The 27,046-nt window shown below is 46.7% G+C and overlaps 1 protein-coding gene across 2 annotated transcripts in view; it reads right to left on the bottom strand.

Moving 5' to 3' along the window:
• The window catches only part of ZNRF3 (zinc and ring finger 3), a 147,382-nt gene that overhangs the window by 114,858 nt on the left and 5,478 nt on the right, over positions 1–27,046 (bottom strand). The window contains exon 1 of one of the 2 annotated variants that reach the window (XM_032603242.1): positions 8,295–8,357. The exons of the other annotated variant lie outside the window; for it this stretch is intronic. The gene's annotated coding sequence lies outside the window, so the exon portion shown is untranslated. Of the gene's footprint in view, positions 1–8,294; positions 8,358–27,046 lie in introns of those variants that run through there. 2 annotated transcript variants of the gene reach the window in all.

Raw genomic sequence — 27,046 nt, forward strand, 5'->3', positions numbered from 1 at the left:
AAAAATGATAATGCTGGCTTTGCTTCAAAAGAACATGAGAGGCTGGGGTGCAGATGAAACGAGGGGCCAGGAGTTGACAACTTCTAAAGCAGGTGATGGTGACTGGGTGGGGCATGACAGCGGAGGTACACTGTGTACAGGACACATACTGTCTACTTGTGAATACATGTAACACTTTCTATAATAAGAACTTGAAAAAGAAACCAACCTCTAACTCTTTGCTATTTTAAAAGGTTATTCCTCACAGACTTTTATTTTAGGAAAGAAAACATAAGTTTGACACTGGATGGGGTGAGGGTGGATCACATCAGACTTTCCAACTGTGCCCCCAGGGCAGTCCCTGGAGTTACCAGGGCGCAGCAGGCCCACAGGGCCAGCTTCCCCAGTGCAATCCCTGCAGGGGGAGGGGCACAAATGGCACCCCCCTTGGGGGCTCTTCACTGGTTGAAGGATCTCAGCCCTCTTTAACAGAAAGATGAATGTTGTAAAATTCATCTCTCCAGAAAAACACCCATAAACACAGGAGAACCTGGAGGAAATACCAAACCTACCCTCAAAATCCATTATGTATAGAAATCTGATTAGAAATGGCCCTTGGACTAAGCACTCCAGGTTGCTTCATTTGGACAACTCCCTCCCTCAAAGGGCTACAGGTACCCAACCAGTCACTGGCCTCCCAATGCCACCACACAGGGCCGTCATGGGGCATGGCACATCTCTGAGTTGCCTCACAAGGCCAATTCTCCTTACTGGCCCTGTGGCCTTGGGTAAGTCGTGAACCACTCCCTGCCGGTCCCCGCATTTTGTAAATGGAGAGGTATTAATGAGGACCTGTGTTGCCACCACCTCTTCTACTACACGCTTAACTGGGGATTAAGAAGTGGAAAAAATGCCAAGAAGGAAAAGGTATATGGGGATGCAAACACGATTCTATCCACTGCTGCAGCTGAACAAACCACACGCAGACCAGGCACAAAAGAGTTAACTCAGAAGCAGGAAGGGTCCAGGACTGTTAGGTGTGTTCAAAGCCAGAATTTCATACACACAGGCCTGAAGGCAGAGGGAAGGAATGGGAGGGGGCGGAGAAGGGAAAATATATCCTTCCCATACAGGTGGATCCGCCTTTGAGAGGTCAAACTAAAAATCCAGTGAAGACCACCAACCTACCTGCACCCCTCAGAGTCGAGGGCAAAACCATAAACTACGGAAAGGGTCAAGGAAACAAAACACAGTATCATAATAGCTAAGAAGATTAGGGGGACTTCTAATCTAACCACTGGTGGTCCAGTGGTTAAGACCCCGTGCTTCCACTGCAGGGGGCAAGGGTTTAATCCCCGGTCGGGGAACTAAGATTCCCCATGCCGTGCAGAAAAAAAAAAAAAAAAAAGAAAGAAAAGATTAGGGATAGTTTTAAGAGAAGAACACAACTATAACAGTGTGAGAAGAGATCCAAGAAATGAGTTTGAGGGAGAAGTTATCAGAACACTGAAGTAAAAGCCTAAAAATAAAAGGGCAACTAACCGGGGAGCAAAACATCAACAGCAGATTAAAACTGCATGTATTTGTTAGCTGTCATCCTGAAGGGGTCTAGGTCCAAAATCCCCACTATAGACCATTTCTCAGTAAAACCACACATATTAAAAAATGTACACAAACTCCCCGATTCATTCAAGGACTCCTGATTTAAAAGCGTACTGATTCTGGCATAGCAAGATCTCAAGATCTCTCTGGCATAAAAATCTCTCTGCTAATTATTTTATTTTGGAAACTCATTTATCAAGTCTTTCATTCCTACTAACAGAAAAAAGTTAACATTACAGTCCCAGATCCTTATGTAGCATCCAGCCTAGACCCAATGGAGTGCTGGTGTGATGTAAAGCAGTTCAGAAGGCCTGCCTCTGATCTCAGTAGGCCTGCAATCCAGTGAGAAGACAGACACACCCACAAATTAAACAACAAAAAATAACACATTATGAAGTGTCGAATTCATGACCAGACCAGGTTGTCTCAAGTTCAGAGGCAGCAGAGATGACTGGGTCCTGCAGTGGTCCAAGAGAGCTTCCTGGAGGTGGCAGCCTTGAAAGATGGGCAGAATGTGAGCAAAGAGGCAAATAAAGGCCAGAGCCTGCTTGGAGGAGGTGAGTGGTTCTACAGTAGGGTATCAAACTGCAAAGACAGATGGGGAGCAAAATGCCAAGGGCTTTAACATTAGGGTTAAGGCAGGGTTTAGACTCCATCCTATAAAGAGTAAAAAAGCTCTTAAAAGATTTGTGAAGAGCAACGTGACATCTGGCAGCCAAGTAGCAGAATCGAAGAGGGGATGTGGGGCCCTAACTGAAACAGACCACTGGAGGGTGGGGGGCTTCCTGCTAAAAGAAAAATGACTGTCCCTCAATGAACTAGAGGGAATCATGTGCTCAGGCTACTACAAGTGTGGCTTTTTGGGGGTGTGTGTGTGTGTGTGTGTGTATAACAAGGGGGTGAAGATCAAAAGAAACTGTTTGCAAACGACAGCTCTCCTACTCCTCTGACTTGTCATTTCTATTCCTTTCATCTTCCCTCCTGTTTGAAATTCAGGTGAAAAGAAGAAGCATGTGGCCAGTGGCCTGCCGGCCAGCCCTGGGTCTGGCCCCAAGTGCAATAGGGGGCAAATCACTGAAGCTTTCCCAGCTCGCTCCCCCTCTCCCTCCTTAACTGAGGAAGGTCAAGGATGGGATCTCAAGTCCCTTGTAGTAAGTGCCAAGTCTGGATCTAGGTTGGGGAAAAGACCGAAAGCCTACAGCTAAGATTCCTAGAGGTACAGACTACCCATCAATCCCTAACACCAAGAACTTCAACTGTAGGAAAGCCACGACTACAGAGCCCTACAACCATCATCCCTCCTTCCCAATGAGAAAGAAAACAGCATATACGTTATAAAGACAACACAGAGAGTTAGAAATTAGAAAAGTTCCTTTTCAGAAATGACAAGGGGAAAAAGCATTTATGTTTATTCAAATACAACTGATCAGCAAGAATCAACAGATGAATGTAACCATCTGAAGAGTTCAACGTTCTGCTTCTCTCCCTAAAAACAAGTTTCTGACCGGGCTTGGGGCACTGAATTAAATTTCATCCTTCAACACTTACTGTAATTTAGAGCTATGAAGAGTAAAGGGTCTAAAATCAGCTTGACTGGGCCTGTATTTCCATACTTGTATCAGTAGGTAGTAAGACCTTGGGTAAGTCATTTCACTTCTTTAAGCCTCAGTTTCTTCATCTATAAAACAGGGACAAGTGCTTCACAGCACAAGACTGCTATGAGGAGTAAATATGATCGTTTGTGTTGGGTGCTTAACGTCATGCCTGGCACAAGTCAGCGATAAATGTTAGCCCTGTGATATTTTAAATCTGTGGCCCTCACACCTTGTCTACGAGACAGGAAGTGGTGTCATGAGAAGTAAGAAATCCGTATGATAAGGGCATCTCCCAAGGAAGACAGGACTGCAAACCCCAACTCAGAAAGAACTTGTGTGGCCCCATCTGTGGGGAGAAACAGGTTGGCATTCTTCTCTAGAATATAACAGCTGCCTCTCCTCCCATCTCACCCTGACCCCTCCTCGGCTGCAAATACTCAAGGATTAAGAAGACATTCAAGCTTTGTTCCGTCTCATTTCTGCTCTGGCATTCTTCTCTTCGGCCCCTTTTTCCTAAATGCCATTTCTGCTCAACAGCAGGCCCTGCACTGGAGAAGTGTCTTGTACTTTCTCAGGGTGCCCCCAACCCTTTATTTCCACAGATCCTTACAACATCCTGGTGGCAGGAGCTGCCAGCCCCACTTTACAGAATGGTACCCCAAGGTTAAGAGGAGTCAGAGCATCGTGCTGGGTCACAGCAAGTAGTCCCAAGCGTCAGAACCAGAACTTCCCTGCTCTGAGCCCACGGGTCTTCTGCGCTGAGCTGCTCTGATCTGAATCAGAGGCGGGATCTGTGGCGGCTGTCCTACACCAGTGTGGGGAGCAAGGAGTCAGGCTCACCGCCTGAGGACCAAGTAGAGATACCAGGGCTTCCCATGAACCAAGACGCCACCCGGCCACCCCCACTGGAGCAGCCCTAGGGAGCCGTGTGGTCAAAGGGTTCCTGCCCGCGCCAGGAGCTGCAGTCTAACCGTCTCTCTCGTGGAGAAACACTCCTTTCGCAGAGATTTTAAACACAAATGCACACATACACACAGAGGAAGCCAGCTGCGACCCGGCTGTGAGCTGTGAAATGTGTGGGGAGACCCTACCGGCTGGTGGGTCACCAGGAAGCCTGGGGGCTCGGTCCCCTGGCAAACTTCCTGGGAGAGACATGCGCGCAGGCCCCGCTCCAGGTTCGGTTCGCCACCAGGTTTTACCCTTCACCGCTTCTCCCCACACTTCAAAGGAAGTATTTTTGTACAGCCCAGGGAGGAGTGTAAACTGGCCAGCTGCTTCCAAAGCAGAGCCGTTAACCCTGAGAGGGCCGTGGGGGCCTAGTGGGGTCGCGAGGAGCGGAGCCACGCCCGCTCAGCCTGCTCACTCCCTACAGTCAGGCCGCCCCGCTTCCTCCGAGCATGCAAACAGCCCGTGATAAATCCCCTCCTGCTGGAGGTTCAGAGGCTCCGGCAGCCAGCGCTTCAGTGGCAACTCCAACTGACAGAACAGGCCTCTCTCTCACACCCAGTCCCTCCCTGAGCCACGCGAGGGGATGAAGGGCTCAAAAGCCAGCACCATGAAGCCTGCCCCCCAAAGTCCGACCCCTTCAGGCCTGGAGATCAGGGGAGAGCTCGCCCTCAGCAGCATCCTAGCAGCTGAGCCCTTTCTAAACGTTCAAAGCAGCGCCCTGAGGGGGGGCTGCCCCTTCCCCTGGACTCTAAAGGGCAGCCTGCAAAGCTTTCCACAGGGGCAGGTGAGGGAAGATTAAGACCCCTTTCAGGCCTTCTCGAGAGCTTTCACATTCTCTCCAGATTCTTCACCCTCCGGAGATTGTACCAACCCAAATCCAAAGCCAGCATCTTGAGTTCCTGGGTTGAAATCTGAGGGATCCTTCCAGGGACAATTACACAGATACTGCACTGCACACTGATCTAACCTAACAAGCTTCTCTGCACAGACCACTGAAGACACAGCTACCTGGGGGCTGGCAGTTAGAGCAGCATGGGCTTCTCTCAAGAGTCCACATACCCTGGCATCCTTTGTTCTTTTACCCCCAACCACACCATCTCCAAGGACCTGAGCTCTACTAGAGCAGTGCTAACCATAAGTCTTCTTCTGACTCAGGCATTGATGTTTAGAGTGCTCAGGGTCCAAGTTTATTCACCAGTCTTGTCCTTCCTTATACTTCAGTTTTAGGAAAGCCAGTGGGGATACTTATTTCAAAAGAACAAATAAATGTAGAGATGTGTTTATTCTTTTGAAGTGTAATTGGCGTCCCAGCAGGCCTCAAGCCCAGGGAGGCCCCCGCAGCACTCAGGTGGGACTCAGCTCCTGCCACCTGGCTGCAAACTTCTGGGCAGCAGTGTAGTGGCAGGCAGGTGGGTGTTTGCCCTGTCCCACTGGCAAGAGCATCCTGTAATTTCCTGACACTGAAAAGTATGCTATAAATAGTTGGTGTTTTTGATGTTGTCGGGCCTAACAGCTGTGTGGGGCCAGGGCTCTGGGCATCTCAGAGCTACAATTTGGAAACCCTGGGTGGTGTAGTCAAAGCACCTTCAAAGAAAGGAACTCCAAGAGTGTCGCACTCCATCTGAACAGACTACAGTGGAGGGAGAAAGTCTGTCAGAACTATCCATCAGGATTTACAAACCACTACTTAGCAGAAAAGTGAATGGCGCTGAGGGTCTCTTCGTGGAAAGATCCACAATTCAACAGCAAAAGGGGAAGCAACCAGAAAAATCCCCTAACCCCAAGCTGATATTTCTGCCGCATTTAGGCCTCTGAGGCACAACAGGACACTCCTGATTAAATAAGCACAAGATGATTCAGAGGCTTCATTTAGTCATTCAACAAACTTTTGTTTTTTTAACTTGGTTCTGCCAAGTGCTGAAAATACGAAGAACAAAACAGATAAGCCTTTTGACACTTAATTTCTGGTGGAGGAGATGTGGGCAATAAGAAGTAAAACAATCTCCAAAAGTGAAGAGGATACCTTATAATTTTAAATCTAATTACACTAGAACTTGGCATAAGAGTCTGTACCTAAAAGGAGTTATATTCAAGTAACTGAGTTACTTCTAGACTCTCCAGACAGCAATTACACTTCAAAAGAACAAACACATCTCTACATTTATTTGTTCTTTTGAAATAACTACCCGCATTGGCTTTCCTAAAACTGAAGTATAAGGAAGGACAAGAGTGGTGTATAAACTTGGACCCTGAGCACTTAACTCTAAAAATCAATGCCTGACTCAGAAGAAGACTTATGGTTAGCACTGCTCTCATGAGTGTGTGTGTGTGTATACACACGTGTGCATGTGTCAATGGTCAGACCTATTCAGGCACAATTAAAGATGAATATATAAAAGTTGCCACTGAAACTCAGGTCCATTTTTAATCTTTTAAAGTTTTCCAAAAAATCATCAAAACCATTTGCTGGAGCAGATATTGGGATGAATTCCATCTAGAATACAGCAAGCAGTCCAGAGTGCTCGACTTTGTCTCTTCTTAACTGAAAGCAAGTCTAGAAGACTCCAAGGCGGTCAGGGACCTCAAAACCATCTCATGTGAAGAATAATGAAAAGAACCAGGGTGCTCAGCAAGGAGAAAACAAATGTTATTGGTTTCATTGGTGGTGGTGGTGGGTAGGGGGTGACAGGATAACCACCTTCAAAGATCTGAAGGGCCATCATGTCTTAGTGGCTCTACGTTATGGGTTGAATTGTGTCTCCCCAAATCTCTATATTGAAGGTCAAACCCCCAGGACCTCAGAGTGTGACTATTTGGAGACAGGGTCTTTAAAGAGGTAATTAAGTTAAAGATGAGCTCTATCCAATATGACTGGTGTCATTTTTAAGAGGAGGAAATTTGGACACAGATAGTTACAGACGGAAGACCATGTGAAGACATAGGAAGAAGACAGTTGGCCGTCTACAAGCCAAAGGGAAAGGCCTCCAAAGAAATCAACCCTGCCATCACCTTCTTCTTGGACTTGTAGCCTCCAGAACTGTGAGAAAACTAATTTCTGTTGTATAAGCCACCTACTCTTTGGTGCTTTGTTCTGGTAGCCCTAGGGCACTAATATACTCTAGAAAGCAGAACCAGAACCAAGGCACAGAAGTCTGATTCAGTGTAAGGAAGAACTTTCTGACAATCAGCACCCTGCAAGAAGAGGATGCTTCCTTAAGGGGTGTGTGTGTGTTGAGGGGGGAAGCTGAGGAGGGGCTGAGCCCCACCCTTAGTGCAGTAGCAGAGCCTGGGGCCTCATCAAAAGCCACTGAGGCAAAGGGCTGGATGCCCAAGGCTGTGGAGAGAACTTAGCTGCTGACAATATCCATCAGGTAGGTCAACCCAACTTTAAAAAGTTAAAAAAAAAAAAAGCCCTATGTCAACACTCTATGAAATGTGACACGTTGTTGGAGAAGAATTTAAATTCATCTGGAGTCTCCTCTTAGCACCTCACAGGGGGAGGAGCATCTCAGCCCTGCTCACGTCACATTCTTCCTAAAGGCAACTAGAGCCAGAAATGCGTATTTAATCTTTTTGTGCATTAACCAAGGTAGACAAAGTTGAAAAATGCACAACCATTCACCTCAGCCCAGCACCTCCAAGGCAGCTGGCCCCCAAAACCCGGCAGCCAAACTCACAGCTTAAAGAGTCAGAGTTGGGGAGGGTGGCCAACCCCAAATCCAGCAGAGCAGCCAGAGACAGCTCCCTTCCAGAGAGCTCTCAGAGCTGCATTTCATCCAACTCTTAACACGCCAACCTTGGGGGAGTCTAAGGGATTGTTCCGCGTGAACATGTGCTAAACACAGGGCCGAGTCTAATGACAAGTCATTTAGGACGTCCCAGCTGCCAGGGTGCTCCTTTATCTTATCTCCCCACAGCTCGCTCAGTTGCAACACACGCACTCCTTCCCACCCCTGACAAGCGCCCAGAGGACAGGCTGCTTGGACCCGGTGCTAAGCTTGCTTTTTGGTATCACTTCCTATCCGCTTGGAAGGTATTTCTGTTTAACTCTTTCATGAATCTTCCCATTCTAGTAGAAATTAAATTCTTCAAAGAGAGGTGCTGTTTCTTGCTTCTTTTATACTCCGACCCCTACCCCATCCATCACCAAGTACAGAGAAGACCACAAACCTGCTAAGCCCAAATGGAAAAAAAGGTCCCATCACAGCTGAAAGGCATTCTGACCCCTCTTGGTGGGCACAACTGTATCCCAGGGCCCTGTGGAAAGTTGGAAATCAACACAGTCTTGGGCTTCTGCGCTCATAATCCAGTGGGACACCAACTGGACAGGCCCGGCCCGTAAACCAACCTAACACAAGCTATTTGAGAGTGGAATTTCCCCAGCACCTTGGGGCCTTCGAAAAACGAGTTCTGGGATCAAGGATATTTGCAAAATGCCAGCTTGAATAGAGTTCATTTAAATTCCTTTTCAGCAGTATTTCTCAGAGCTATTACTACTGTGCAGTCTAAATCTCCAAGAGGCAATGATGAGAAACAGCATTCTCAAAGTTAGCTCACCAAGGAACCCTTTCCAGAGTATTCTGTAGGACTGGTATCCTTCAGAAGATGCCTTGAAGAAAGCTCATTTTGAGGCACAATCTAGAGAAATCTGCATCTGGCATTAGAAACTGTACCTCTATTTTAATACAGGTGTGCCTGAGGCCCTAAAAATTCACAGCATACCCAAACCAAAATAAATCAAGCCAGCTGGTAAAGACCAAATCAGTAAGAGCTGGGAAACTCTGTCCCTGAGCCTGATGGTCTTTGCCTATCCCCAGAAGCACGTCTTATGGGACAACAACAAAGGCAAGGCAGCCTCTGTCTCCCTCCCCTGGAGTGTTTGCTCTGCACCTGACATCCTTCCTAGGGACAGAGAAGCAATAATTAAGTGCTTTGGTTAGGAGGAGGGTTCCTTGATCCCCAGATGTAATCCAGCATAGCTAAGAGATAAGGATCAAGCTAAAAAACAAAAAAAAAAGTTACTTAAGCAGAAAGGAATAAAGGTCACAAAGAACTGAAATTATGAGAAGCAGGGGAAGATGAAAATAGAAAATTAAACATCCTAGAGAAAATTCCGCCTGGACTGGCCCAGATCATTCTGCACCTCCTGCCCTAAATTAAAAAGCTGACACGTGCTTTGGTCCTGGCTAGAGCAAGCAACGCTTCTGGAACAACTTCACCTTGGTTACATATTTCTACTTTAAACATTCCAAAGTTGCTAAAGGCCTCCCAGGAGCATCTGCTCCTGCTTCTCAGGAGGGAGTTAGTTCCTGTGGAAAGTGTTTGTTTAGTTTGATTACAACTTTGAAGAGGGGTAGGAATTCTGGCCCAGAAGAATTTAATGGCCAGGCCCTTCTCTTCATAATTTGTAAACAAACAGAGTTTATCCTAGTGTGGCTCATTTGGCTCAGTGGCTGGATTTAGAAAAATATATTCCTCATTCATTGGGGAGAAGCCACAGTAAGGCCTGTCAATAACCAGAAAAATGTCCAAATCACCCTGTCACTCTATTGCCTAATCCTAACGGACCTCGAAATCTCTCCTCTGAAACCCAGGACTGTTAACAGATGGAGCCCCAACTGATGGGTTATGGGCAGAACCTGAATGGCAGCTGATGAATTGCCCTCCCGAAGTTTCTACGCACTCATGGTAGATTAAAAAAAAACTCTCGGAAAAAAGAGCCGCAACAGCAAATTTCCCCAGGGTGTCATGAATGGTTGAGAGTATGGGTGGAGAGCAATTTGTTAGTAATAACAGTTAAAGGCCAAAGCTGGCATGTAATTTATTTATCTTTAATAAAGCGAATTCAAGGTTTTCATTTGAATGCCACTTACTCCCTTACATTCCAGGCTGTTCTCAGGAGAGGAGAGCACAGCTCCCAACTGAGCCTCCGGGCTGGTGTGATTACAAACTGTGCTGCTGGGGAACACAGACCAGGGGAGGTGGTGTTATCAAAAATCTGGCCGTGTACATAGACCTCATCTACCGCACATGGCTGTGGGACCAATCAGTCTCTACAAAAAAAGTCAAACACCTTCCCTGACATTGAAAGCCCCTCCTGTCCATCCCCTACTCGCCCTCTGAAGTTCATTTCCCTCCCTGGTTCTCCAGTTTGGGTGTCCAGTTTGGGTGATTCTCCCCCTTCCTGCTCCTGCCCCACCCCCCACCCCGGGCACACAGATCTAAGCCCCCAGGCATCTCACCCAGTTTACTGATGTGTGGGCTGAGGCTCAGGGAGGCTGGTTCCCCTCGGGTCTCACTTAAGTGACAGATCGGGGAGCAGATCGGGCGTCTTGTCTCCTAGCCATGCCTCATTCTGCCACAAGCACGTTACACACCAGGTGGCCTCCGGTCTACTTGTTACCCCCACAAGCTAGGAAAAGCCCCATCGGATGCCAAGCCAGCCTGGGTCTCAGCAAGGAATGCCCCCCACCTACCCACCCACCCACCCACAGGCTGGCAGGGCTAAGATCCAAGCGGCAGCCTTCTTTAAGAACCCAGCTGGAGGCCTGTCCCCAGGAGCTTCTCAGCAATTCTAGGCACTTTCCCGCAACCCCAGGCATGTGGTACTCAGTCCAGCCATGTCACCATCTCAGGGACACATGCTGGCTTTCCCACTGGCCCATAAGCCCTCCCCCCTACCCATGCCCCCAGACACTCAGAAGGAGGCCGGCAGTGATTCTGTGAACACTATCCAGAAGATGTCAAGCCCGTATCCATCAAACCGCTCTAGGAAAGAAGGCACTTAGCATGGCCAGACACACCTTTATACACCCGAGGTTTCCTTACCGCCGTACCCAAGAACACAGGAACAGGGCAGACCTTGGTGAAGACACTGGGGCTGCTCCAATCCACAGAAGACGGCACTGCGTTACCTCACCTTTCCCCTTACTACATTTCAGATCCAAAGTCTAACAGAGAAACTGAGGCTCCCGGGCACAAACCAGATTTCATCAAATTCATTGCGTAAATGAGGAAAGTACATGAGCCAGAGGAAGGCCTTTTCTTCTTTTTGCTGAACATTTCCAGGAACATAGCATATGGACCTGATTTGCATAATCATCCTATACCAGCAAGAGCAAATTTTAGTTTGATTATTTTCTGAGAAAATCAGTACAAGTGAAAACCGTCCTGGTCTAGAGGTAGAGTCCACAGCAGGGCAGTGAACAAGGCCAACAGGAAGGCCACAGGACGGTCAAGGCTAAGAGGCTGTCAGCTCCTAGGTGCTGCCCATCCCCAAAGGGCAAGTTTCCACAGACTTAAGACCAGGAAGGGCTTCAGAATTTGGGAAAGTGGTTCAAAACCAAAAAACCTTCTGCAGGCAAGGGTGCCTAAAAAGCCCAACTGAGACACAAGGCCTGGCCTGGGAACCCAAGGTCTCTACTCGACCATTACCTTCAGCTTTGCTCCCTGCCCAGACAGCTCTAATCCCCAATTACAAACACCCAAACTGCAAGCACAGGTCCTATCACTGTTATCATCAATGCAGGATTTCCCCTCCTTGAGCAAAACCACACTGCGTCCGACTGACTGTGCAAGCGGCAGTCCAACTGAGCCGGAGGAAGGGGTGCGATGTGGAATGGCCTTTGCTCCTAGTTTTGACAACCAGAGTCGGGGCAGACACACCCCATAGGGCATGGGGCAAGTGGATGGTCCATAAGTATTGTTAGAAAACATAAATATCGCCACGTTCAGGCCCCAGGGGGACTAATTCAACCCTCTTAGACTTCTTTCTGTCCAAATTTGTTAGTGACGCCCACTTCTCCCCTCCAAAACAGCCTTGCACACTACCCAACACTGCTTGGAGATGTGCTTCCAGACACTACTGCCTTATCCTTATCCATGGCTGAAGTGTACTGGGGACCAAGGACAAAAGGACGCCACCAAGATGCCCAAGAGAAGGTAAGTAAACATCAAGGGTTGTTGGGGGTTCTTTGGAAAGAAATCGGCTTTGCTCAATTCTCATGGACACTATGGAGCTGACCTGCAGCAAATTTCAGTCGCATGCTGCCTTCTCTCTCCCATTCACCCTTCTTCCAAACCCTCCTCCTAAGTCAATCAGTGCTTGATTTAGCTGAATATAAGCTACTTTAATGTGAAGTTAAGCATGCGATTTATTTATTTATTTATTTATAAAATAGATTTATTTATTAATTTATTTTTGGCTGCGTTGGGTCTTCATTGCTGCCCACGGGCTTTCTCTAGTTGCAGCCAGCGGGGCCTGCTCTTCGTTGCAGTGTGTGGGCTTCTCATTGCGGTGGCCTCTCTTGTTGCGGAGCACGGGCTCTAGGCGCGCGGGCTTCAACAGTGGTGGCGTGTGTTGAATTCTTCAACAGAGTTCAACTACGTGGCACGTAGTTGTGGCTCGTGGGCCCTAGAGCGCAGGCTAAGTAGTTGTGGCGCACGGGCTTAGTTGCTCCGTGGCATGTGGGATCTTCCTGGACCAGGGCTTGAACCCGTGTCCCCTGCATTGGCAGGCAGATTCTTAACCACTGCGCCACCAGGGAAGCCCAAGCATGCTATTTAAAGAAAGCATGGGTACCAATGCTGAATAGATTGACCCATGCTGGTGGTACCTTCAAACAGAGCCAGGTAAAAAATTAACATTATGTTCATGGTCCAAAAGCAGTTAGAGCATCATCTTAGCTTCAAATCAACAGTGTATTTAGAAAACACCAACCTCCCACTGAAAGCTCGCTAACTCTATGAGAAAGGCACAGAAATTACCTTAAATCTATTTTAGAAAAAAGGCTTATTTGGGTTCTTAAAGTATATAGAAGACAATAGCAACTGCCTTTCAACTGTATCTTTTGTTCAATTGTACTACTTGTTAAAAATATTTAACATATTTGGTTAAATATGTTATCAATCAACTCAACAAATGAAAGTTATGAACCATCCACTCTGTACCACGCACACGGTGGTTAGTTAAAAAGTTCTCCTGCACAACCATCCCCGCGGCTTGTGAAGGGGTGGGGAGGTAAAGAATGGGACCTATGTTTCCAGACAGCCAATGACAGAGACAATGAAACTAAGCAGAGAAACAAGCTACAGTGCCGGTAATCAAATCCGAATATGGCACTGGGTTGGAAAACCGAATCAAAGCAAAATCTTATCAACAAAATCCCCACGGAACCAGACCATGAGAAGGCACGGACACCATCTGGGCACTGTGAGGAACAAAAGGATCACCACCTGCTCCCTCGGCAAGTCGCTTGTACATTCTCAAGGACAGTACCGTTTTCATGTATGAGAGACTGGGAAAATTAGATAAGGTTAAAATAACAGTTGAAGGATAACACAAAGCCATAAGAGATAAACTGTCAAATGCCCATTTGGCACCTTAGGATTTCATGTGAAAATGACTTCTGGAAATTTTTCTCCAGGTAGCAATTAACATTTTAACCCAAATTCCCCCAAGGGAAAGGGAAATTTCAGGAGGGGGAGGGGAGTGTGACTCAAAGCTCTGCCTCGCACAGGGCAAGCACTCAATCTGCATCTGCTGAATGAAAGAAGACAGAAAACCAAGCCGGTGGCTCTGTCCTGGGCCCATGCTAAGCACTAGCACATCTCTGCGGCAGCTACCACGTTCACCTGCTTTACCTGACTGTCCTTCCGGCAGGACTGTGAATTCCTTGAGGGTGATGATTCTATAGCAGCAAAGCCACAGGTACTACACGTATTAAGCACTTACTGGATGCCTTACGTATATTATCTCATTTAATCCTCACAATCCTTTGGAGGTACAAGCTATACTGTCCCATGTTAGAGATGAGGAAACAGTAGTTCAGGGAGGTTGGGTGACCTGGCCAAGGTCACAGAGCTGGCAGTGGCAGAGCCGGCATGCAAATGCTGGCCTGACTCCAGGACGCTGCTTTTCACTACTGTACCCCTTACGTGGCAAAAGTCTGGTCAACTCTGAACTCTCAGAATGCAACTCACAGCTGATGTTAGATGTAAAAGGTTTTTAGTCATAAGAGATCAGCAGACCGCCATCGGATTTACCCACCTCAGACTACCTTATGGTGAGGCTGGAAACACAGTCCTGTGTTCCAGGCCAGCTTCTCCATTCACTAGTTGTGTTAAACCTCTCTACTCCTTGGTGTCCTCATCTAGAAACACAGGGATGGAACCTCTTATCGCTCAGAATGGTCCTGAGGATCTAGTGGGACCAAGGATGTAAAGCTCCAAGGACAGTGTTAGATACAGTATTCATTCATTCAAATATTTCACCAACCACCTATGTGACCTTCAGCCCCAAAAGCCTTCCACGTAGGAGGAGGCAGCCAGCAGTGATGAAGGCAGCCACAGAAAGGTTCCAGGCCCGGGGAAGTGACAGCAGCTGAGAGGTAAGAAAAAAAGCTTAGATTGTTTCACAAGCAGAGTGTTTACCCAGAGTCCAAGCTGGAGAAACCACTGTCCTCTGTCCTGTCATTTGATTTGATTGGTACAAAGTTTCCTTTTCCTTTTCCTTAATGGTTTAACAAATCTACATCACAGCTCTGTTTTTCCCATTCCTGAGTCTGAAGTCGACCATTCTCTATTACTTTCGGCCAGGAAGTCCAGCAAAGCCAAATGGAGCAAGCCTGCAATGATCAGAACAGAGTTCTGTCTATCTGTATTTCCTGCCCCAGCTACAACAGTCTCTGCCAAAGTTACATCATAAATCATAACTTGCTGAGGCCCGGTCAAGATGCACAGGCAGAGTAGGACAGCGCAGCCTGGTCATCCATAAAGAGACACCTTCACACACATTGCCCAGGTCTCTGCATGGACCTAAAAGGTTTCAGGTCAGCCAGAGAGCAGATTCCTGATCCAAATCAGAAAAAACCTCAGTCTCTAGAAAGTCAAGGGACAAAGAGAAGTGCTTTAAGCAAACTCAAGCAGGCAGATGATACACAGAGGTAGCCTTTACCAAAGAAGCAAAAGGAAGAGTCAATCCTGTGTGTGTGAATGCAGCCAAAGAGCCTTCGCCAAAGCTGCAAAGGAAACAAAAATAAACTAACAGGATAAAAGGAAGGCTGTTGCATGAGGAAGAACTTTTGCTCCAGTTTGAAAAAAAAAAAAGAGAAAGAGAGAGAGAGACGAAAAGAAAAGAAAAAGAAAGCACACGCTGAAATGATCTAAAGCTGCCTATAAATATTTGGGAACATCAAAGGCGGTCCTGTTAAATTAAAAATGCTGTCACACAGATAGGAACTAGCCTCTAGCACTGCCAGCTTCAACATGTGAGCCTGTGATCTGAGGAGTGAGGGCTCAGCTCCTCGAGAAATCTGATTCACTAAAGAAAAAAGCGAACGAGCAGTTGAGTTTTAATAAGGGCATTAAATACCTTAGGAATGAGCTAATTAGAGTTTAACTCTTTCAAGACTGTCCGAGCTCTTAAGAATACTGTAAAGTAAGCTCCCTCCAGAATCTAGTTAAATCGGTCTTGAAACCTGCAGTGTAAAAGAAAAGTATTAAAATAGCACCTTAGGACTTCAAAGCTGGTAAATCCCACCAGGTCCGCTCAGAGGCTGGCCCAGAATCGTTTTCAAGGTGAGGTTAGGTTGCTTGCTTATTTAGAGGCTTTTCTTCTTTCCAGTTTGGACTGGGTAAGAATGACCTCACTTCCTGATACCAGATGCATTCTACTTACCCTGTGAGTGGGCCCTTCACCTAAGACACTGCGAGGGTGTCGAGTGGAAGCCCTGACCTCGCTCGAGTGCCTCACGAGAAATTATAGCTGAGCCCCACCAGGCACACTCAAGGTCACTGCAGGAAGTCACCGAGCAGTTTCCCTACACACATTCAGGATCAGGATCCTAAGGAAACCAGAAGAGTCCCCATTTAAGAAAGTTCCATCAGGACGTCAGATCCTTTGAGGAGCAAGATTCTTTGGCCTTGAAGTAGAAAGAAGCGGTACCTCTTGGAGAAAGCAAGGAGAAAACACACCTGCACAGAAGGGACATCTTTCCGTCACCCAGTCTCAGGAATGTGCGAGAAGGGGGTAGACAGAGATGGAAACTACCGTCTCCATTCAAGGAGAGGAATGCACTGCACAGTCTTGGCAGAGTCGGTGGGGGGAATTATTAAAAAGAAAACAAAAAACCCACAATGCACTCATATCATTCCCATTTTTAGAAAAAGTCCATGTGCCTAACTTGGGGGGTTAACATTAATACAGTATTTGCATTGGCATAATTGCACAGCGGATCAAATCAAGCATTGAAGTCACCTGTGCCTGCCACAGGTCCCACATAATTAGGACCCCAGAGCACAGCCTTAGCACATCACAACATTCCACGTGACCTGGCTGGATCCAGAGAAGCAAGCCACAACGCCGCTTCCCTTCCGAGCAGTCATGCCCATGTGCAGGCCAAGCGGCCTCAGGAATAACAGACAGGCTGGCCTAGAAACCCAGCCTCCTGTGCACCGGACTTGCAGTTCACATGCTTCTGTGTGTGTGTGTCTGTGTGTGTGTGCGCACGGGCCCAAGTGACAGAGCTCAGAGCCTGGACGGTGATCTAGCTGTAGCGTGCAGGGGTGAGCAGATGGAGCCGCAGCAAACACCCCCACACCCCCCGCCCCCCACCCCACCCCTGCCCAGGACACAGAGCTGAAAGAGGCAACCAGGGATCAGCAAGGTGTGAACACCCCGGTCCCTCGCAGAGTGCTTCCAGGGGGAGAAAGGACACAGGTGCAAGTGGTCAGCACTGAGCATGTTGGAAATGATACCTACAATATGATCATTTCTCTTGTCAATGACTAGCATCTTTGGATTCTTTAACCTTGATAAACTACGACTTTAGAATAAAAATTTCCAGCCATTTGGGAACTACAACATAAGTGTTAGTATATGTGAGGAACATTATGTAACTCTGTATGTTATTTTCTTCATCATCATCACTAGACACAAAGAGCGTGGTGTGAGTAACTCAACTCCATTGTATAGATGAAGAAACTGAGACCCAGACAGGCAAAGTCACCTTTCCACAGCAGGTAACTGGCAGAGTCGGGTCCAAGCCAAGGCAGTCTGGCTCCAGACTTGGTGCTCTGCTGCCTCTCCCATCAGCAAAGGAAATCCAGAACCACTTGGTTCTGCAAAATTTACAACACAGTTTAAGGAACCCGACAAACCTTGGGTGTCTGCATAGCAAAGGTGCAGACTCCTGCTTCTAATAGCCACACCAATGTCCCATGACATGGAAGTGCTGTCCCAACTCCTCCCAAATACAGTTGGTTCAAGGTTGTAACACAGAACTAAAGAGAACTTACACCCAAATCAGGTTATAGACAGAAAGTTAATTTTTAAGTTGGTTACTAGGAAGACATGGGTATCTTCTCCCATAAAATGGTGATGCCATTTCTGCTCCACAAAAGGCCTATCCATTTAATTGTAATGCACCCAAGGCCTGAGGACCCCACTCCAGTCAGCACAAAGCAAAAAAGCAGCCAAAGGAGATGTCAAGAATCCGTGTACTAAACTCCTTACTCACCTTGGTATCTTGTTTTTTAACGTTACACTCAATTCTGGCAAACGTGCTTCCCTGGTGTTCTAGGAATAGACTACAGAAATTAGAAGCGGCAAATCACAACTTCTGAGAGAGAAGCGCTGGAGAGGAGGGAACAACTTGCAGACAGGTGCCTCAAGCCTGCACAACTCTAGGGGGCGCTGTCCACATCTGGAGTCATCCTAGATCCACATTATGACAAACAGAAGCCAGGTATCTTAAGGAAGGGACAGCTTCTCCTAATTCACACAGAGGGACCCTTTGTGTTGGAGTGGGGAAATGTTAAAAGGTTGAGACACCAGCCCTGTGCTGAAGATGAGACAATCTACTGGGGAGTCACACAGGTGACTCCAAGTCAGCAAGCAACGATTAGATGTGTGGTCAGCATCCACTTCTGAAATAGTAAGTTTTCATTCAAAGGCAGGGACTTCTCTGGTGGCGCAGTGGTTAAGAATCTGCCTGCCCTTGCAGGGGACGCAGGTTTGAGCCCTGGTCTGGGAGGATCCCACATGCCACAGAGCAACAAAGCCCGTACACCACAACTATTGAGCCTGCGCTCTAGAGCCCACGGGCCACAACTACTGAGCCTGCGTGACACAACTACTGAAGCCTGCGTGCCTAGAGCCCGTGCTCCACGAGAGAAGTCACCGCAGTGAGAAGCCCATGCACAACAAAGAGTAGCCCCCGCGCGCAGCAACGAGGATCCAATGCAGCCAAAAATAAATAAATAAATTTACAAAGGGGTGGGGTGCTTTCTTTTCTGTGGGATGAGCCTTTTGGACAGGCCCTCTACGTCATGGGACTGCCTGAGCTACTGAAGCTGCACAAGTCCAGCCTCCAGTGGCTTGGGTCTTCTTCTGTAGAGGGGCTCTAGGACAGAGGATGGTGCCCAAGCATCCCATCCCATCCTGCCATCCAGGGCTCCCATCTGGCTTACCAGGCCTGATCAATTCCCTTCTGGACCTTTCACTGCACACCACCAAGCACCACAGAATTATGCGGGATACCATATGCAAAGGGGCCGACAGAATTCCAGTGCTGGATGCCAAGACACATCACTCCTCTTCCTCTCCCAGCTCTTGAATGCCAAACCTTGAGAGCTGGGCATCCTAAGATCCCACTTATGGGTGATGGCACCTGTCACCGTGGTCTTTGCTGAATATACACGATCAGGGAGGGGAGAGGATAAGCCTTCCTGAAATGGGAAGTAGGGAGGAATGAGGATAAGGAGCTGGGGAGGGGGAGTCCCCCAACCATCCCACCTACTGTTCTTTCCCTTCCCCTCCCCCAATCAGCCATTACTGGATCAGAGTTACCAGAGGGCAAGGGATGCTGGCAGGAGGTGGGAGGAAGGGTTTGTAAATAGTAAGACACAGAAGATTCCTTATTTACCCTGCAGCAAGTAGGGAAGACATTTATACGTGAACTTAGACAAGTTTGCAAGAGGACAATTAAAACAGCCTTGCCTAAGTAAATTTTAAAAATTAATTATTAAGAAAATTAATGTCATCTGAGCATGTTGTAAGAATTCTAGAGTTTTCTACATCTTCTTGTAGGAACACATATAGGGAATAATTTCACTTGGAATATTCAAAACTATTCTACCCCCATCCCATTGCTGTTTCAGAGCCTCCCCCTTCCAAAAACAAGGTTGGCATGGCAACCAGAGCACCAGTCACTGTGGTCCCTAACCACATCCGCCAGGGCCTGGCTTGCTAAGACGTGTGCCAGCTCTGTTGTCTGTAGGGCACTCCTGGCCACAGCACACAGCAAGCTATAATCAAGTCAGAAACCATCGCATTTGTATAGAACTCGGCTCAACATAAATATTCATTAAATGTGAAATCCTATGGTGATGCAATGTTGAGACTGCAAATTTAAACACAAGAGTCAGGAAATGCAAAAATTGCCTCTAGAACTTGAATCACTCATACGGCACATTTAATGCCAGGCAAGTTTATATGTGTCCTAGAGACTTACACCTAATAACTCCAAAGTTTCAAAACTACACATTAGCTGTTCATTTAACTCCCTGAGTGAGGGTGATATTTACTGATGGGCACTGGAACATTTCCGGAGTGGACATGCCGTGAAAAGGCATGACAACCCTCTAGTACAAGTGAACTATAACACGTCATGGATAGACTCCGGAATATTCCTGGAGGCCCCAGCACCCATATAATAACCACTGTTCCACAACAAACAGCAACAATAACCCAAAAAAATTTCAACATGTACATAATGAAGCAATAACTTAATAATTCCCAAATGCTTATAGTGGGGCCCTTAAAGAGTAGAAAATCACATTCATTAAACTGAAATCTAAATTTCTTCCACTCGTAGTGTGCTGGTCTCTTTAGAAATACTACTGTAGTCCTTTAAAACTGCTTCCCATCCAGCACCTAAACACAGGCTCAGCCAGAACTTCCAAGACTGGAGGTAGGGGGATCGAGGAAACAATATGGTATAAATTTAAGTAAGGATGGGTCATTCTGGAACTACACGTAACTGTTCCTATTCCCCAAAATGCCAGTTTTCTAAGTGACACCAAAATATTGTTCATATTTAAATAAAACATACCCCCTAAAAGTCTACAGTCAGGCTGAGATGTCTCTTCTCCAGCATGCTCTGAACACTGCACCCAGGCAGCCACACGCCAGCCTGGGAGGAGTCAGATGGTGCTACGTCCTGATCCCACCTCCTTTTTCCAGGCCTGGAGAACAGAGGCAAGGTGAAATTATTTTCAGAGTCTGCTCCATTCCCAACTACTTGGAATATCCCTAGGACACACCCATGTCTTGTGAATTGTTTCTACAATCACAGAAAGCTCTCCCTCAAAAAGCCAAGTTTTCTTCTGGCTACACTAACATCTCTATCACTACCCTATCCCAAAGTATCATGATCTAGAAGAATTTCAGCTCAGTAAATATTTAAGAGTTTTACTGCAGGGCAACAGGGGGATGAGTAAGACACAAGCCCGCTCTGCTGGGAGCTGTGATTTTGTGGGGAAAAGAAAACAAAGAATAAGGTATTGAAGACCAGCTGAGAAGTGAAAAGTGGAGTGCTTCAGTCGAAGGAACCCACCAGTAGAACTTGGAAACACTTGATGGGAAGAGCTGGAAGTTTGACCACAGGTGAAAGTGTTGGGAGAGAGGATAGGAGGGTAGGGGGCAAAGGTGGGGGTCAGGAACATGGAGGCGTAGAAACATATTCCCGCAGAAGGGCAATCCAAAACGAAGGGCACAGAGGGAAGAAAGCCCAGGACCCATTCAGGAAATAAGGGTGGGAACACACAGGACCCAGGCCCGCATCCCAGGCCATCTCTGTGCTCAGCTCGCTAGTAAACAACAGGATGGCACTGAAAGATTTTGATCAAGGGAATGACAAGATCAGAGGTTACTTTGGAAAGATGAATCCGGTGGGGAGGGGAAGAACTGCTGGGAGGAGTGAGACTGTGAGGCAGGGAGATGCTTAGGCAGCACCTGGCATGAAGCGGTAAGGTCAGCAAGGAAAGAGCAAGTTCATTTCCTCTGACTTGGCCACAAGCTACCTTGATTTAAATTTTGAAATGGCTTTGCAAGTCAAGCTTGCAACATTCTTTACATGCCATTAGCTGCCTGCTTCCCACCTACTCCAAGGCTGAGGCACTTTCTGAAAAGATGCCAAGTCGCCGAGTACCCATTGATGGTTCCAAAAATCGTATAAAGGTGCTGAACACACAATGTCAAACGCATTTAAGTAAAAGCATACAATAGGTACAAAGAAAAGCATTCTACGTCAAGTGTGGGACAAGCCTTGGCAACCAGGACAACCTGAACAGCAGACGGCCTTCTGGGTAGAATCCAGGGAAGGTGCTCCTAGTTGGGAGGATGAAACAAGATAACATGGGTGAAAGTTCATGGGGGCCCCTAAAGCATGTGGAAGATTTGCTGGAACCTGAGCATCAGAGTGGGATGCCGCTCTAGAAAGACCAGCACCTGGGAACACCAAGACCCAAGTTGTAACCGCAGCTCCTCTCGTGACCAAAGGCTTGAGGAGCCTGCCCACAGCGCCCTCACTGTAAAAGGAGAGCAAAGCCACAGCATTCCAGGGTGCCCTCCAGCTCAATCAAGGACTCTCGCAATCAAAAGAAACAAAGGAGCAAAAAGAGAGAAGGGACAAAGATTATAAAGAAGGCACAGGCCAAATGGCTCTAGAAAATGAAAGCACCTATGTCAAAGTGAAGAGAACACTCTGGTCACCCTAGGGCCAGTGCAGCCCTCCCCGGTAGCAGAACTTGAGGCTCACATGGTCTGGTGAAGTGTCATAAAGCCACTAATGGCCATCTGAAACGCAAATGGCCGAGAAAGGAGAGAACAGAGACCTGCCAAGTGCAACTTAAAAGCTTTCAGCTCCAGAACTTCCAGTGATAGAACGGATGTCAAACGTCAATACCCACAGGGCCCAGGCACTGGTAGACACTGGATCACTACAGTGCACGCAGCAAGCCGCAGCAATGCAACAGAGGCTTATAAACTGGGGCCTGTGTCCCATCTGAAGAGGGCAGCTGTTATTCCACTGGGGCAGGCTGTCGCCATGTGGGAATGTGGGCCCAACGTTGCCAGATCTTTTCATTTTTCAGGAAGAGCCAAAGCTCCAGGTTATTATGTAAAATTTCTAGATTTTTTTAACAGGGATCAAACAAAATAGCAAGAAGCCATTTTCAGCCCATGGGCCTGCTGTTTGGAGGCACCCTGACGGTCTGGTGCTTGGCTCTAATGCATCTCTGCCCACCACAAACTGACGGCATCACTCTGAATGAGAGGACGGGGAAAGAGGGCAGAAAACATCAAGTGCAGCAGCACCCACCTGGGCCACAATCAGTTGCCACAGGGTATGCTGACAGCACAGTGGTCCCTCCCGTGAGGTCCCCTCTAGGCCTCGGAGCATGGCCATCTGCTTGGCCAGCCGATGTGTTCCTGCCCAGAACACTAGGGTAGCAGCTCCTGGATTGTGCTCAGATACGCCAACAAGGGAGGGACCTAGGTACCACGCCAGGTACCTTCCTTTCGATGCGGACATTGGCCATAACTCGGATCCTCATGGCAGAGGGAAAAAGCCAGTACTTTACCATTTACTAAGTGATAGGAATATATAGCCTTTCACTTTTATGATGTTTTCTGATGTGGGTTTGTTTTTTTTTTAAGAAACAGATACTACCCATTGTGAGTGGGTGTGTGTGGACCTGGTTGGGGAGTGTAAACTAGATCCACTCTTCTGCAGAGCAAACTGACAATACATAACAAGAGCATGAAAAATGTTTATACCTCTTGACCCAGTGGTCCCAATTCTAGAACTTGATTCTTTGAAGACAATCAGGAGACAGAGAAAAGATGTTCCTCACAGCATTACTTACAATAAAGAAAAACAAGACACTAAAATGTTTCAGAGTATTTATTAGTAAGAGGAAAATACTTAAGGTACATGAAGGGTTATAAACACTATGTAATGTTTTTTCCAATTTTCTTAAAAATCCGTCCAAGCTCATAGGAAAAAAAGAAAGGAAATCTATACCAAAACACAAAAGGCTAACAGAGTATGTGTAGGCAGCGGGATTGATTTTCTTTTTCATACTTTTCTGTATTTTCCAAGTATTCTACAATAAATATGCATTATTTTTATAATTAAAAAATAAGATGATTTTTTTTTAAAGGAAAATTTTGGCCCTGACAAGAAGTAATGTAAAATGAATCTATTCTAACATTTTTGCCCAAATTGTATCAAAATACACCCAGGTCCTTAAGCAAGAGGGTCAGTGAGCTTTGTCTTCAAGTGACCCAAGTTCACTCCCAGCTGTGGCCTTGAGAAGCTTACTTACACTCTCAGCCCTGGTTTCCTCTGTTAAGTGCAGCTAATTCAACTGCCCAAATATGTATGGGAGAAATCATGCAAATGACATCTGTAAATCACAAACTGTATTGTGGGTGTATATGTTTCTTCTCTAGGCTGTATTCATGGTAAGAACTCAATAAATGTCTGCTGACAAGTTAGGGTACTCAGTTTAAGTAGAAAATCAAGTTTTAATTAAATTCTTACAGCACTGAATGGCTTCCCATACACACACCTAATTGAGCACCACCCCTACTCTCCTATTTTTAAAATGCAGCAGCTTCTGCACCAGGAGACCAGAAGTCCCCATTCCAACATAAATTCCCTCATGAAACTTCTAGAATCATCAAAGTCTGTTTTCACCAAATGAGCTCTACACACTGAGTTTCTAAACAACCATAACAGACTGGCTGCTGGGGAAAGAAGGGGGTTAATATCAAGTCTTACAACACAACTTAAGGGTAATAAAAATAAAACGCTCTCCCTTGAACCACAATAGGCCAGCTGACCTCATTCTCTTCACACTATCATGAGTCAACAGAGCCGCTAAAAGTCAGATTTTAAAACATCTCATTCAAGCTGCAAATGGAACAAAGAACCTCTACTCTTTACAGCCTCCCCATCCTGTTTGACAGGTATAAAGGCACGTCTCCACGAAGGGGTTATCAGCTTTAACCTCAAAGGTAAGTAAAAAAATGAGTCAGAAAGGGCCAGAAGGCGCAAATCCATGTACTGTGTCATTACAGACGTTTTTCTTCAGAATGGGTTGCCCAGGTCTACACATAGCACCAGGGCCAGGCATACCCTCAGTATCCCATAGGCGTGTTCCACCAGAGGACCTGTGGTTGGCACGCTGTCCACCCCCTCCACTCAGCTGCATGCAGGCAGGGCCAGTGTCTCACTCGTCCCCACCTGCTGCCTCACCCCGCACAGGGTCTGGGGACAGAAGGCAGCAGTGAATGCCTGTCCATTGCGGAAATGCAGACCTATGGGAAGGTTTAACAGCCAGGAGGATGGCATGAGCGGGGAGAAGCCACAGCTTTAGGTTCTTACAATCTTTTAAATCAAATTTCAAATCACAGGGAACATGCAGACTGTGTAAAGTAAGAAGGGCGATGGACACAGGATGGGGCCTCTTTGGAAAAAGCCATGCAGGCTCCGAAATGGCTCTAAAAAGCTGGCCACAGGAAGGAGGTGTGTCTCACGTCAGAAATCCACTTAAATGCCAGAGCGCCATGGCCATTCCAACTTTCCCAAAGCCAAACAACAACGGACGTGCCACGGAGCGACGGTTGTGTACTCAAGTCACTGGTCCCTCTTCCCAACCTTGGCAGAATGGCTCTTTGTGGAAAAAACAAGGTAGAATGAGACTGTGTGATTAAAAAAAGAAGAAAGAGAGAAAACGGGAGGGAGGGAAGGAGGGAAGGAAGGAAGGAAGGAAGGAAGGAAGGAAGGAAGGAAGGAAGGGCGGGAGGCAGGGAGGGAAGAGATCTCTAAGAGTGGAGGGTTTTCTCAGTTGAAGTTACAGACTCATTTCTTGGTCCATCAGTCTGGATTACTGACTCTAAATTCCACCATCAGCTGCCATAATCTCATCCCAAGCAGAAGAAAGTGCCAAGTGAAGCAGTCTTGTAAAAACAGAAATGGCTTAGAATCACACAGACCTGGGTTTGAATCTGATCCCTGCTACCGACCTGCTCAGTGACTTCACCTCTCTGAGCTTAGTTTCTTCATCTGAAAACCTGGGGCATCCCATTTACCTCGTCCGTTAAGTGTAAGCACAGCACTGGCCCAAGGCCTGGCATGCAGAAGCATATGATCATTACTACCTATTTTTAAAAACTCTGACAGAGGAAAACTGAGCGACTCAAAATCTAAATTAAAGGAGAAAAGCAACCACTTAAACCCAATGTGCAGATTTAGAAGGTCTGGCTTTCCCCAATTATACACCTGATCATAAAGCACGCTTCTCTATTGGCTCTCCCTGGCACACTCAGACGAGGTGCAGCCGAGGATGACATGAAGGCCCAAGCCTGGAAGTCAGGAGACCCAGACAGTTCTCCAGGGTCATCTATACCTCACCATGTGGCCCTGGCCCTTCGCTTCTTTGGACCTTGGTCTCCTTATCGAACACATTAAAGGGCTGAGTCTGGTTCTTCGGATTATTAAGATGGATTTAAAAGTCATTTTTGTCATGAGCTGCAAATCCACATCGTCCAGACGTGGGAAACACCATCAAGAAGCAAAGTTTTCACATGACATATATTCAGGTTAATGAGGATTCTGAATACCAAACCTTTAGTTATTCCCAGGGACACTAGGGTTTGGCTGTGAACTATTCTCCATGTGTCTGTCCATCCATAACAGCTGTTCACATTAGGGCTTTCTCAATTATCAGTGTTTTACCACGAAAAGCACGTCTTCAGACCTTTATGTCAGGTACCCTGCCCCTGAACATGTGCACACACACAGGTCACTTTCATACAACCTGGTATTATAATATCAGTGGGTCCACCAGAACCATTCTTTGCATCTAATCAAGCAAGTTTCTGTAAATAACAACCAAGAAGGAAAGCTAATCCCAGAATGTATAGCCAAAGCAAATGACATTGTTCTCAACAATTAATTAATTAATCCAAGCCCATTAAGACCCACTGTCTGCCTGGTGTCCACTCTGAATCCATCATTCATTCACTAATAGTGAGTGTCTGATAAGCAGCAGGCACCAGAGACCCAGGGATGAACAAAAGCAAATAGGCCTGTGCCCAGGTCCACAAGGAAGATGTAAGGAGTGCTCTTAAGGCATTTCAACATCGACGGACACTCCGTTTCATTTTCCAGTGAATTACTGCAAAGGCACAAACATCCGCACTTCGCACTCTCACACCCTGCATTGAGCCTCACCTTCTTGCCCTTCACCAGCTAAATGCAGAAAATTCTTTATTTTTTTTAACTTAAGTATAACTGACCTACAACATTATGTTAGTTCCAGGTATACAACATAATGATTCGATATTAAAATGCACAAAATTCTGGGAGTGACCATCTTCTCACTTCTCCCAAGGATGATGCATTTAACTACTATCAGATAGACGCACAGGAGAGAAGTTAATCCATTAGAGACAATGGATGCCTTCAGGACCAAGGGCTCTATTGTGTAGGGAAACCCAGTTGGGAAGAATTATCATTTATCCACACACGTCTGGCTCTATAAGGAACTGTGAACTCCAGAAGACAACAGCAATACAGTATCTGGTACAGAATAGGGCTTTGGTAGAAATCTATCAAATGAACATGCTCGATGGAAATACATAAACCTGTAGACCTCTCTACAACTCACGCCACTCAAATCCCCAGTGATGCACTACTTGATGACAGGTACTAGGTGAGTGCTTCTTTTTCCTCTTGGAGAGAAGGGGCATCACAGAACCCACCAAGGTGAAAAATTATGTATCTTCTCAGGAAAATGAAAGTGCACATACACAGGATTGTGTGTATAATTTCAGGGGTTCACAGGCGCTC

The sequence above is a fragment of the Phocoena sinus genome, chromosome 14 (assembly GCF_008692025.1).
Source record: "Phocoena sinus isolate mPhoSin1 chromosome 14, mPhoSin1.pri, whole genome shotgun sequence".
Lineage (NCBI taxonomy): Eukaryota > Metazoa > Chordata > Mammalia > Artiodactyla > Phocoenidae > Phocoena > Phocoena sinus.